Source organism: Carya illinoinensis, chromosome 1 (assembly GCF_018687715.1).
Source record: "Carya illinoinensis cultivar Pawnee chromosome 1, C.illinoinensisPawnee_v1, whole genome shotgun sequence".
Lineage (NCBI taxonomy): Eukaryota > Viridiplantae > Streptophyta > Magnoliopsida > Fagales > Juglandaceae > Carya > Carya illinoinensis.
Window position 1 is genome coordinate 16,660,495 of NC_056752.1, and position 12,726 is coordinate 16,673,220.

The following is a 12,726-nucleotide window of genomic DNA, read 5'->3' on the forward strand; positions in this document are numbered from 1 at the left end:
TTGTGAGAGGTTTACCAAAAACAAATTTTCTTAAAGACAAAATTTGTGATGCATGTCAATTTGGTAGACAAACAAAAACTTCTTTTAAAACTAAGAAACATATTTCCACTACTAGACCATTGTAACTGATACACATGGATCTTTTTGGACCAAATAGAGTTGTAAGTCTAGGAGGAAAATATTATGCATTTGTTATTGTTGATGATTTCTCTAGATATACTTGGGTCATCTTTCTTGCTCATAAAGATGAGGCACATAATGCTTTTACCAAGTTATGCAAGAGAATTCAAAATGAAAAGGGCTATACTATTTCAAGTATCCGAAGTGATAGGAGAAAAGAGTTTGTTAATAAAAATATTGAAACATTTTGTGATGAAAACGGTTTTGTACATAATTTTTCTGCTCCTCGAACTCCTCAACAAAATGGGGTAGTAGAGAGGAAAAATAGATCTATTCAAGAGATGACAAGAACAATGCTCAATGAGAACAACTTGCCTAGTTATTTTTGGGCCGAAGCGGTAAGTATTGCATGTTATGTTATAAATAGAGTTATGTTAAGGTCTAAGTTAGATAAAACCCCTTATGAGCTTTGGAATGAGAAAAAGTCCAACATTGGTTACTTTCATGTATTTGGATGCAAATATTTTATTTTGAATGACAGGAATAATTTAAGCAAGTTTGATGCAAAATCTGATGAAGGTATCTTTCTCGGGTATTCTACTAATAGTAAAGCTTATAGAGTGTTCAGTAAAAAGACTTTGATTGTACAAGAATCTATGCATGTAGTATTTGATGAATCTAATTCTCCACTCTCCAAGAAATCTATTGATGAAGAAACAGAATGTATAAATAACACGGAAAGTCTCAATCTCAACAAAGAGAAAACAATAGAGGAAGTTCAACATGGAGCCATCAGGAAAGATCATCAAAATTTAATACAAGATGCAACCAAACAGTGAAAATTTGTGAAAGATCATCCAGTAGAAAAAATTTTGGGAGAACCTTCACAAGGTGTAAGTACTCGATCATCTCTTAGAAATATTTGCAATCATACTGCTTTTCTATCTCAAATTGAACCCAAAAATATTGATGACGCACTTCTTGATGAATCTTGGATTCTAGCTATGCAAGAAGAGTTGAATCAATTTGAAAGAAATGATGTTTGGACACTTGTTCTTAGACCCAAAAATTATACTATTATTGGAACAAAATGGGTTTTTAGAAACAAGAAAGATGAGTCCGGAGTCATTACTAGAAATAAGGCTCGACTTGTAGCCCAAGGTTTTAATCAAGAAGAAGGAATCGATTATGATGAGATATATGCACCTGTCGCAAGATTAGAAGCTATTCGAATGCTACTTGCATATGCTTGTTATAAAGATTTCAAACTTTTTCAAATGGATGTTAAAAGTACTTTCTTAAATGGTTTTATAAATGAAGAGGTATATGTTGAGCAACCTCCAGGTTTTGAAAATCATATTTCCCCAAATCATGTTTTCAAACTCACAAAAGCATTATATAGACTTAAACAAGCTCCTAGAGCTTGGTACGAGAGACTCAGTGGTTTCTTGATTGAAAAAGGTTTTTCAAGAGGAAAAATCGACACAACTCTTTTCATTAAATATGAAAATGATGATATTCTTTTGATTCAGATTTATGTTGATGATATAATATTCGGTGTTACTGATGAAAATATGTGTCAAGTTTTTGCTAAGACTATGCAGGAAGAATTTGAGATGAGCATGATGGGAGAACTTACATTCTTTCTCGGATTACAAATTAAGCAAGCAAAAAGTGGGACATTCATCAATCAATCAAAATATATTAAGGAATTACTGAAGAAGTTTGGGATGGAAAATGCTAAGGAAATTGGAACACCAATGAGCCCATCAACTAAACTTGATAAAGATGAATCTGGTAAGCCAGTTGACTCGAAAATATATCGAGATATGATTGGTAGCTTATTATATTTAACAGCCAGTAGACCAGATATTATGTTTAGTGTGTGCTTATGTGCACGCTTTCAATCATCTCCAAAAGAATCACATTTTATTGCAGTTAAGCGCATTTTTAGATATCTTAGTGGTACAATTAACCTAGGGTTATGGTACCCTAAACACACATCTTTCGATCTAATCAGTTACACAGATGCAGATTATGCTGGTTGTAAAATAGATCGAAAAAGCACTAGTGGAGCATGTCATTTCTTAAGTCATGCACTAGTTTCCTGGTTTAGTAAAAAACAAAATTATGTTGTACTATCTACTGCTGAGGCAGAATATGTTGCTGCGGGTAGTTGTTGTGCTCAAGTTCTCTACATGAAGCAACAACTTGAAGATTTTAAACTCATGTATAATCACATTCCAATCAAATGTGATAATACAAGTGCTATAAATCTTTCAAAGAACCCAATACAACATTCTAGAACTAAGCATATTGAAATAAGGTATCATTTTCTTCGAGATCATGTGCAAAAAGGCGATATAATATTAGAGTTCACAAACACACACGATCAGTTAGCAAATATTTTCACAAAACCTTTACCAGAAGATAGATTATGTATGATCAGAAGAGAAATAGGTATGATGCATGCTATGAATATATCTTAAAAGATAGACCAGAGTTAATAAAAATAGAGATAGATTTTTTTTAAATACTTTTACATAAACTTGAGATTCTTAGCCTCATGTTTGAGACGCTCATTCTCTTCATACAATATCATGTCATTCTTATTCATGGGAACCGGCAAGCGGAATGAAGAATCTAATAAAGATTTCAACTGTTTATTCTTCTGCCGAATGATTCCTTCCCTTGTGTGAGACTCTTGAACAATTCGTTGAAATACAACAATTTGTTTTTTGAGCTTTTCAACTTCGTGATTTTTGGCTTGTAGCCGCTGAGAAAAGCCACAATAGAGGAAGAGTAGTGAGTCCCAAGACTCACCAAGTCATAAATAGCATCAGAATCTGACTTATTAGTCAGATTATTATTTTCTTGCTGCAACATGGCACCAATGGTAGCTGCAGAAAGAACAGGAGATTGAGATGCAGAATGCCTCATGGATGGATCTAGAGAAATGTTAGAAGAATGAGCCATTGAGAAAAGAATAGAAGGCTTAAAACGAGAATGTTGAAGGAATGCAGATGAGTTATAGAGATGAGAAGAAAAACTTGATGCGGATTGGATGAACTTCATGACTGATTTTATAGAGATAGCATAAAGAATAAGACAAGCTATCATCCAAGTCAAAGAGCAATGTATTTTTTTTCTGATCGGTGAAAATGACATTTTTAGAAACTCGGAGCCTTCAATCTCGTTTGTCAACAACATCAGACGATTTTTTCAAATCTCTAGCCGCACTTGTCGGGTCACGGACGGATGAAATTTATTTATTTATCTACAGTGTCTACTAACGCACCGTTTTCTTCAGGTCCATTTACTTGTTGCGGATCCTTTTTAATGATGTCAAAAGGGAGAGAAGTGTTAGACTAGAACATTAACATTGTTTGAATTGCTAAACTTATTATATATATTTGGAATTATATTTATACTTTTGCTTGAAAAGCTAACGCACATTCTCAGGGGGAGCTTAAGTATTAATTCAGGTTTCAGGTTCTATCAAGTATTTGTCATCATCAAAAAGGGGGAGATTGTTGAACCCAAGATTTCAAGTTTTGTGTAATTATATATTTACACATAGATTTTGATGATAACAAATGAATTCAAAGAATAAAGAAGTCTCAAGCTCAAGTTGTCTACACAATGGAGTCAAGCACATCAAGGAAACAAGCATGAGCAAGAAGGGAACAAGTTCACATTAAAATTATAGAGTAATGTTGTAAATCTCTTCAAAATTCAAAATTAGGATTAATGCTCAAAATTAATATTTTATCAAAAAACATTAAAATATATTTTCCACATGTGCATGAATATTTTTGAAAATTAAATTTGAAAATTTTGAAAGATGATTGATTGTCATCTTTTGCATGTGCATGCCTTGATTAAAGGGTTGAACTTTGAAAATATTAAAGATGATTGATTGTCATCTTTCACATGTGCATGTTTTATTTGAATATTTTCAAAAGTGATTGATGCTTTTTTAGACTTATACAAAATGTAGATGATTTTGTTTGAAATATTTGAAAAGTAAAGTGTACTCATTTTGTCATATGCAAAAAGTAAAAGATTAGGTTTGAATTTTTTTTTGAAAAGGAAAATGTGCTCATTTTGTCATATGCAAAATGTAAAAGATTAGGTTTGAATTTTTTGAAAAGGAAAATCTGCTCATTTTGTCATATGCCAAAAGTAAAAGATTAGGTTTGATTTTTTTTGAAAAAGTGAATGATGTTGTCTTTGACAATTGAAAAAGAAGAACCTTTTATTTGAATTTTTTGAAAAAGTAAATGATGTTGTCTTTGACAATTGAAAAAGAAGAACCTTTTATTTAAATTTTTTGAAAAAGTGAATGATGTTGTCTTTGACATGTGAATCTTTTTAAATTTGAATATGAAGTCTCATATGCCTATAAATAGATCATTTGAGAGCTTCACATTCACAACACCAAGAGCATACAACATTCATTCAAAGCTTTCATTCTCTCTTCTCTAAGCATTGAGCATTAATCCTTGTTCATTTTGAGAGATATAGTTTGCGCTGTATTGTTCTTATTTCACTCATTGAGGAGTGTTTTCTGATAACCTACCCATTATCAGCTTTTGTATCAGAAAAAGGGTGTGTATAACCCTTGTGCGTGTAGAAAGTATTCTACACGGGGAATAATTGAATCACCACGTGTAAGGTGATTGCAAGTGTAGAGGGTGTTCTACATGGATCCTTTGTAGCGGTGTTGTTCAAAGGTGTAATAGGTTTCTATCTCCACCTGAAGGAGGTTGAATAGTGAATTTGAGAATCTTCAAGGGGTAGCTTGAGGCGAGGACGTAGGCAGTGGGGCCGAACCTCGTTAACATACTGAGTTTGTTTCTCTCTTACCCTTACTCTTTATATTTATTGTTATTTCATATTTTGTTTATATTTTATATTATATATTTGATTTATAATTATTATTTTTTTTAATACAACTCAATTCACCCCCCTCTTATGTTAGTCATCTGGGCAACACCTGTTATATTAATTAGCAATTTAACATATAATATAAAAAATTATAAATATATAAAACGGTCTAGTTCGGTTTAAACCGGTTTACAAAATATGAAAACCGACATCACAACGGACTTCTTACAGATTGGACCGAACCCACCGTCCGATCCAATCTAGTTCAATTGGGTTTTTCAGTTTTTTTTACACCCCTAAAAAGAATGTGTTTGACACCTATCAATATACTTTATGGTCATCTTAACCTGATACACCAAATTACCAGTAAGACTTCAGGTAGAGCTTATCTACAATGTGTTTAGCGTAACAATTATGGGTTTTCTATGTATGATGAATGAGTTATATATGCATGAGTTATGAGTTTTTAAGACTTACTTATAAATATTTTTTAAAAATTAATTAGATGTGGTATTTTAACTTATTAGTGGGAGATGATTACTAATTTTTTGTCAAGTTTGTAGTCTAAGAAGGAATTCCATGGTCTAATTAGATTTTGGATAGAATTAAATATGTGCTAACGTTAATTTCTCACAATAAATATAGTAATAATTGCTATGGGAAGGAGAGGGGGCATGCCGCCCGTCCGTTAGGCCCTCGTCTAATCTGGGCAAGGGCACCTGTCTATTAGATGCGGGAGACAGGGCATCTGGGCCGCATATGTATATATATATAATGCATTTATAATGAAGAAAAAAGTCGTTTTGGGTATCCTCAAAACGACGTTGTTTCATTAAGGGGTATTGCCCCCTCTCCCCCCTCCCATGCTCGAATCACTCTCATAAATCTATCAACCTCTCACTCACTCACTCTCTCTCTCTCTCTCTCTCTCTCTCTCTCTCTCTCTCTCTCTCTCTCTCTCGCCACTGCAGACACTGCAAATGCATTCTCCTTCTCTCTCCATCCCTATAAGTATAAATCTGAAACCCCAGTCTCGAATGTCTTTTTTCCAATGGAGTCATGGACTATGGAGGATGGGATGATTCATTGGATTTGGATGGTGAGATTATGTTTTATGTGTTGTGGAGGATTGGATTGTGTGTATGTTGATTGTGATTGATTAGAGTTTCACTTTGAAACCCTAATTTATGTTAGGGTTATGATTGAAACACCTAATCTAATTTTTCTTGGGATTTCAAAATTAAAATCCCATACTATGTTGGGGTTCCAAAATTGAAACTCCAAGTAATTTTGGGTTTTCAAAATTGAAACTCCAATCTGTTTTGAGGTTTCAAATTTAAATTTTGAAATCCTAAACTATTTTGGGGTTTCAATTTTACACCCATGGCCCAACAAAGAAGACGAATGTTTCCACTGTGTGGGAACACTTCACAAAGTTAGTGGGTGGTGACCAAGCCAGTGTAACCATTGTGGTAAGATTTATGAATGTCACTACAAGCGTAATGGTACATCCAAATTGAAAGTCCATTTAATAAAAAAAATGCAAGAAAGGTCAAGTAAAACATTCTTTAGTTGAAAGGAGTCAATATAGATTGGAGATTGGATTTAAAAAGATGGCGAATGAGAGTAGTGGGAGAATGTTGAAGGAGTTTACCAAATATGATTCTTATATGTGTATGAGTCATTTAGCTCGTATGATTATTATAAACGATGTATCTTTTTGGTTTGTTGAGGGTCAAGGGCTTCAAGCATATTCTAATTTCTTGAAACCTAGATTTAACATTCATTATTGTCACATAATGGTGAAGGGTATTATTAAAATATACGGTATACAAAAAGATTTATTAATTGAAGGGACAAAGAGTTTGCCTAACCATTTATTCGTAGACATCGGTCCAGAACTTGAACTACATGTCTATGACTGCCTATTAGTAGATTGTGGTTGGGAATCAAATAGAAAGATTATCAAGTTTGTTTAATTTCCAGTAATAAAGATGAGATCATTGGGAAGCTGTTGGAGGCCGTAATAATGAAGTGAAATTTAGAGTAGGTAGTGGTGTGCTGTTGCAAGCAACCAAAAATAAAACCTATACTCCTAAAAAATTGTATGTAATAGTGCGAGTAAGGATCGTTCCCACGGAGAGTGTCTAGCTTAGTTTTATGTTACGTGAACAAGGATGGAGGGTTTGAGTTTAACGATAACAATTTCAAGAAGAACAACTAAGGAACAATTCAAATTAAATTATCGAAATCAATCAAAAGAACAAACCTTGATCTAAGTCAACATCCACCATCGGAATTTTACAACTGATCATCAATGCAAGTATATATTAATTTATACTTTGAATAGCCACCATTGGAATTATTTTCCTATCTCTCCTTAATCCCAATTAATTAGAAAACAAGCGATCTAATTAACCTTAACTACTAAACAACCTAAGACAAGCGTTAAAGGTTTAATCTAGTAGCAACCTTAAAAATTAGAGAGATTGATTAAGCTAAACAACACAAGCATAAGTGGTTGCATTTAATTTTGTCGAGTGTTCTTCTTAAGATCTAATAATTTTTGACACAGCAAATCATTAAATCTTAGTTACTTTACAAATTAGAGAGATAAAAAAATTACGGATTTGATATCTAACATAGCAGTAGATTACAACGAATATTAAACTAGTAGGCCTCTTAGTAATTAAACGAGATAATCATGAAAATAGGCACAGAAGAACATCTGATACTCAAAGTATAAATTTAACCATAAAAAAATTAGATCTCAAAGTTTTCTTGATTCCGAGACTTCCATTTCCTTCGACCAATTATGAAAATTTAGCCACACAAGGTTATGACAAAAACTCAAAGGAAAAGTTGGAGAAGAGGGGAGAGAGAGGCATCCAGATGTCTCCTAATTTTTCCCCCTCTTAGCCTTACCTAATCTCCTAAAAATATTCTCAATATTATCCTCAAATAACAATATCCAAATCCAACTAATTAATGGAAAATATTGAAAATAAAATAGAGTCTTAATATAATTAGGAAAGTGGTGTTTTGAGCTGGAATTTTTGCACACCAGATCTCAAAACGTCCTCAGATAAATCGCGTATTTGAATTGCATGATACTGAATGTTTTGGAATGTCATCAGTGCAAGTGCGTCAACTTCAAGCCCAATTTCTACCTTGATTCAGCCAGTATCTCTAAAAACTCAAAACATGAAAGTTGTATAGATTTTACTTGGAGTTCCATAGAATTTTGAATCATCTCAATTGAAGCTAGGATGAGAGAGTTATGCTCAGATTATGAAGCAATGTTGAAACTGTCTAGAATCGTCCAATTAGCTTCGTTTTGCATTTAATGACTCTATTTGCATCCTAAATCAAAATATAAGAATAATAAGTACATTTAGGCACCAAATAAGTATAAAATACTAGACATTAAGGGAGAAAAATTAACATTTTGTATTCTTATCAGGTAGTCACAGTGATAATTGACAACGTCATGTCTAATGATACTGCATTTAAGTATCTTAAGAATAAGATTAGGGAGGACAATAAGTCAGTATTGGGTGGTGAGTTTTTGAATGTTCAATGTGCTACACATCCTTAATCTTATTGTGACTGACGACTTGAAAGATGTTTATGAGTCTGTTGCAAGAGTTAAAAGTGTTATGAGGTTTATGAGACCTTCATTGGTTAGGCAGCCAATCAGACTTGGATAGATACTTGTTAGTAGATATATATCCATATACGGTGTAGTTTGAGATCTTAGCTTGGTGGGAGGTTAATGCTATCAAGTATCCCATCCTTGGAGAGATAGCCTACGATATTTTAGCCATCCTTATTTCTACTGTAGCCTTAGAGTCCGCTTTTAGTACTAAGGGACCTATATTGGATCAATTCTGGAGTTCATTGTGTCCTAGTATTGTGGAGGCTTTGATTTGCACTTAGAATTGGATCAAAGGAAAGCTAATTCATATTTCGGATGTGGTAGACTTTGCAGATGCCTATGAGAAGGAGGGTAGTGATCCACTTGGAAGTGGTAATCGCTCTTAATTCATTATTTTTCTTTTGCTTATTAAAGATTTTGTTATATTTATTTGATAAACTTAACTTCCAACTTAATTGCCATATGGACAACATCGAGAAAGGAGGTTACATCTCAATCTACATCAGCCTTAAGTTGACTTTGATCCACCATTGCCATTGGTTTGTTACCTTTGTCTCTTAATTATTTGTAATATGTTACATATGTACAAAATGTTACTAATTCATAATTTCATATTCACATTTTATTTCCAGATTTTATATGATGTCACTTGGAGTATTTCAATTCTTGAAGCCTATGTTCATGTAACATTTTGTTTAATTTTTTTTAAAGATGTGTCTCAATTTCAGAATCATTGTTATTGTGATTCTCTTTTTGTTTTCCTTTTTCTTTTTTTTTTTTTTTTTTTTTTTTTTTTCAGGTTTTATAATCTCACTTGCTAATCACAAAGTAACCATCTCAATGATCTTATCTCGCTAGAAGTCTACAACTACTAGCTTATGATCTCATTTTTGTTTACCTTTTTTTGAAGATGTATTTCAATTCGAGAAACATAGAACTATTTTTGAAACATTGTTATTCATTCAATTTATTTGAAAATTTGTAATATGTTTAGATTAATTTGTAATATTTTTAGATTAATGTGTAATAGTCTATAGTACTTGTAATAACTTAGGATTATTAGTTACAACTTAGAAGCTAGAGCTTAGTAACTTTATTAGATATCATTGAATTTTATGTTTTATACATTTAAGTTTCATTGTTGTATAATGTATTTTATTGTTTTTCAATTATTTTATTATTGAATTAGGGGAAGAAATAGGTTCTAGGCCCAATGGATCGAAAGCAGTAGAGCCTTGGGGGCCCAAAATGCTCCCTACCCATGCAGGGGTGGGGCCAAGGCATCCCCCATTTGGGCGGTGCGAGTAGTAGGCCTACTAATGGCCACTAAGAATGTACCGGGTCACTTTATTAAAGAAGAGAAAATGAATGATTAATTATGACATGTGGCATAGGAAAATCCAATATCTATTTAATGAATAAAAGGTCCCAGGAAATCTATTCCACCTTATGATACAACCTGAGAAAGGGAATACGTCCCAACATTGTTGTGATATGAAAGCCTATGAAGATTAGGAGAAATAAAGATTGGCGTATGCACTTTAGTATGCTTAACATCATGCACAATAATCTTATTAGGATGCTTGACAACTGCCTAAGATATATAGAACCAGTTGAAAATTGCCTATGGGACATCTAATAATAGGCTCCCGCTCTTGCTTTGAGGTTTGAGCAGTGTGTTAGAACTTAGTTTTACTTCTCACTTTGATGGACTCAACTGAACTTTTATTTGGATAAAGCTTTGCACGAACATGGTTCTCTTTCAAATGGTTTGTTTGTTTGTTTGTTTTTATTGGATTGATAATTCCTCATTTTCTTTTTTGGGTTCAATTAATGATGATATTTTTAATTCATTGAAATGGCATGTTAAACTAGGTCATATAAGAAAAGATAGAATGACTCTACTAGCTAGAGAATGTATATTAGGATCTCTTGCTAATGTAAGTCTACCAGTATATGAGCATTGTTTAGTTGGTAAAGCTTGTAGGAAGCCTTTTAGAAAGGCTTGTAAGATATCTTCTCCTCTAGAACTAAATCACTTTGACATTTGCGGACCTATAAATATGAAGAAAGCCTACCAGTATATGAGCATTGTGACCAAATTAAATTAAGCAAGCTAGCTAGCCGCGACGGTCCTTTCTCTCTCTGAGGTGAGGTGTGTCTCCCTGTGAAGTGAGGTGAGTCTCTCTGGTAGGAGAGTTGTGAGGTCTCTATGGTACAAAGGGAAGGGCAGAGCGAAGCAGGAAGTGACACTAGATGATGGAGGAGGCATTGCGGAAACAATGGGAGGGCCTCACTCTTACAAAACAGGAGAATGATACCATGAGGATAGAGGAGACAGTATTGGAATCTCTTGTAGAGAAAGGAAAGAGATGTTTGCTACTACAACTCATTGCAGAGAGGACGGTAAACAAGCAAACCTTCAAAACAACCATGTCCAAGGTGTGGAGACCTGAAGGCTGGATCCAATTCAAGGAGGTGGGAGACAATAGACTACTGGTAGAGTTCCAGTATGAACGGGATAAGACAAAGGTGCTTCAGGGAAGACCTTGGTCCTTCGACAGGAACCTTGTCTACTTGCAGGAGCTAAAGGGGTATGTCTCCTTACAAGAACTGGTATTTAACACAGAATGGTTTTGGGTCTAGGCACATGAAATGCCTGTGGCATGCATGACCAGGGAGATAGGAAGGGAGTTATTCTCAGGGATGGTAAAGGTGGAAGAAGTTGAGATGGATGACTCCAGGTGTGGTTGGGGTAGGTCACTACGTGCTAGAGTGATAGTTGACATCACTAAGCCACTAATCAGAGGGAGATTTCCAGAGGTTGGAGGGGTGCAATACTGGATCCCCTTCAAGTATGAAAGATTACCATTATTCTGCTTCAAGTGTGGAGCAATCATTCACAACAAACACTGCTAGGGTCCCGCCAACTACGCCAAAGGGGAACAAGCTCATCAATACGGGCCCTGGCTTAGAGCCAATCCACCAAGGCCAAGAGGCAATGATCATCAACGTTATGATGGAAAACTGAACCAGTCTTCTCGCCATGAACACCAGGTTGACAGGCAGAGATGAGCACCAACCATGGCAGTGCAGGGGGGGAGGAAGAGCTTAGAGGAGGGGGATGGGAGGGAAGCCATGACAGTGGAGGCATAGCCTGAGGAGAGGGACCACTTGGCTCAGGAGGATCCCACAGCTGGCGTGGCCCAGAGAGAACAAAAGGTGGGGTCAGACTTTCCTATTTTGGATGAGCAGCTTTCACCAAAAAGGGAAGGTCAAACTGTTCCAGAGGAAAGACAAAAAAGTGTAGAGATTAAAAGGGAAAGGAATGCAGTTGAGGAGCCACTCACTCAGGACAGCCCCTTGGCAAGTCACATCAAGTCTATAGACAATTTTTTGAACCAACAGATATAGGAGCTAGCAAAGACTAGGCTGAAAACTACCTGGAAAAGAAGGGCACGTGACAAGCCTAATACCACGGCTTCTCAGGACCATCTTGTGGCCTTGAACCAGGGTAGCTCAAAAAGACAGCTCCACCATGGTAGCTGGACATAAGCTAAGTCCAGTCACAAGAGAAACAAGACAGTGAAGGAGGATGGAGATAAAAAACCAAGGGAAGAGGCTGCTAGGCAGCCCTGCCAGACACCATGAACTTCTTAGCATGGAACTGTCGAGGGCTTGGGAACCCTCGCACAGTTCAAGAACTTCGCCTCATGGTGAAGGAGAAGGTCCTTGAGGCGAAGGAGAAGGTCCCAAGGGTGATATTTTTGTCTGAAACAAAAAGTAGAAGAACCAAGGTTGAAACAATGAGGAATAGTTTGGGGTTTGAATGCAGTTTTGTAGTACACAACATTGGTAGAAGTGGTGGTTTAGTCATGATGTGGAAACAAGAGGTGTGTGCAGAATTACATACCTACTCTAATAATCACATCTCACTAATGATAACAATGGAAGAAGAGGCCATTCCTTGGCAAGTAACTGGCTTCTATGGCAACCCGGTGGTAGAAAAAAGCAGAGAGAGTTGGGAACTTTTAAAATTACTCAAACCTGTGAATAAT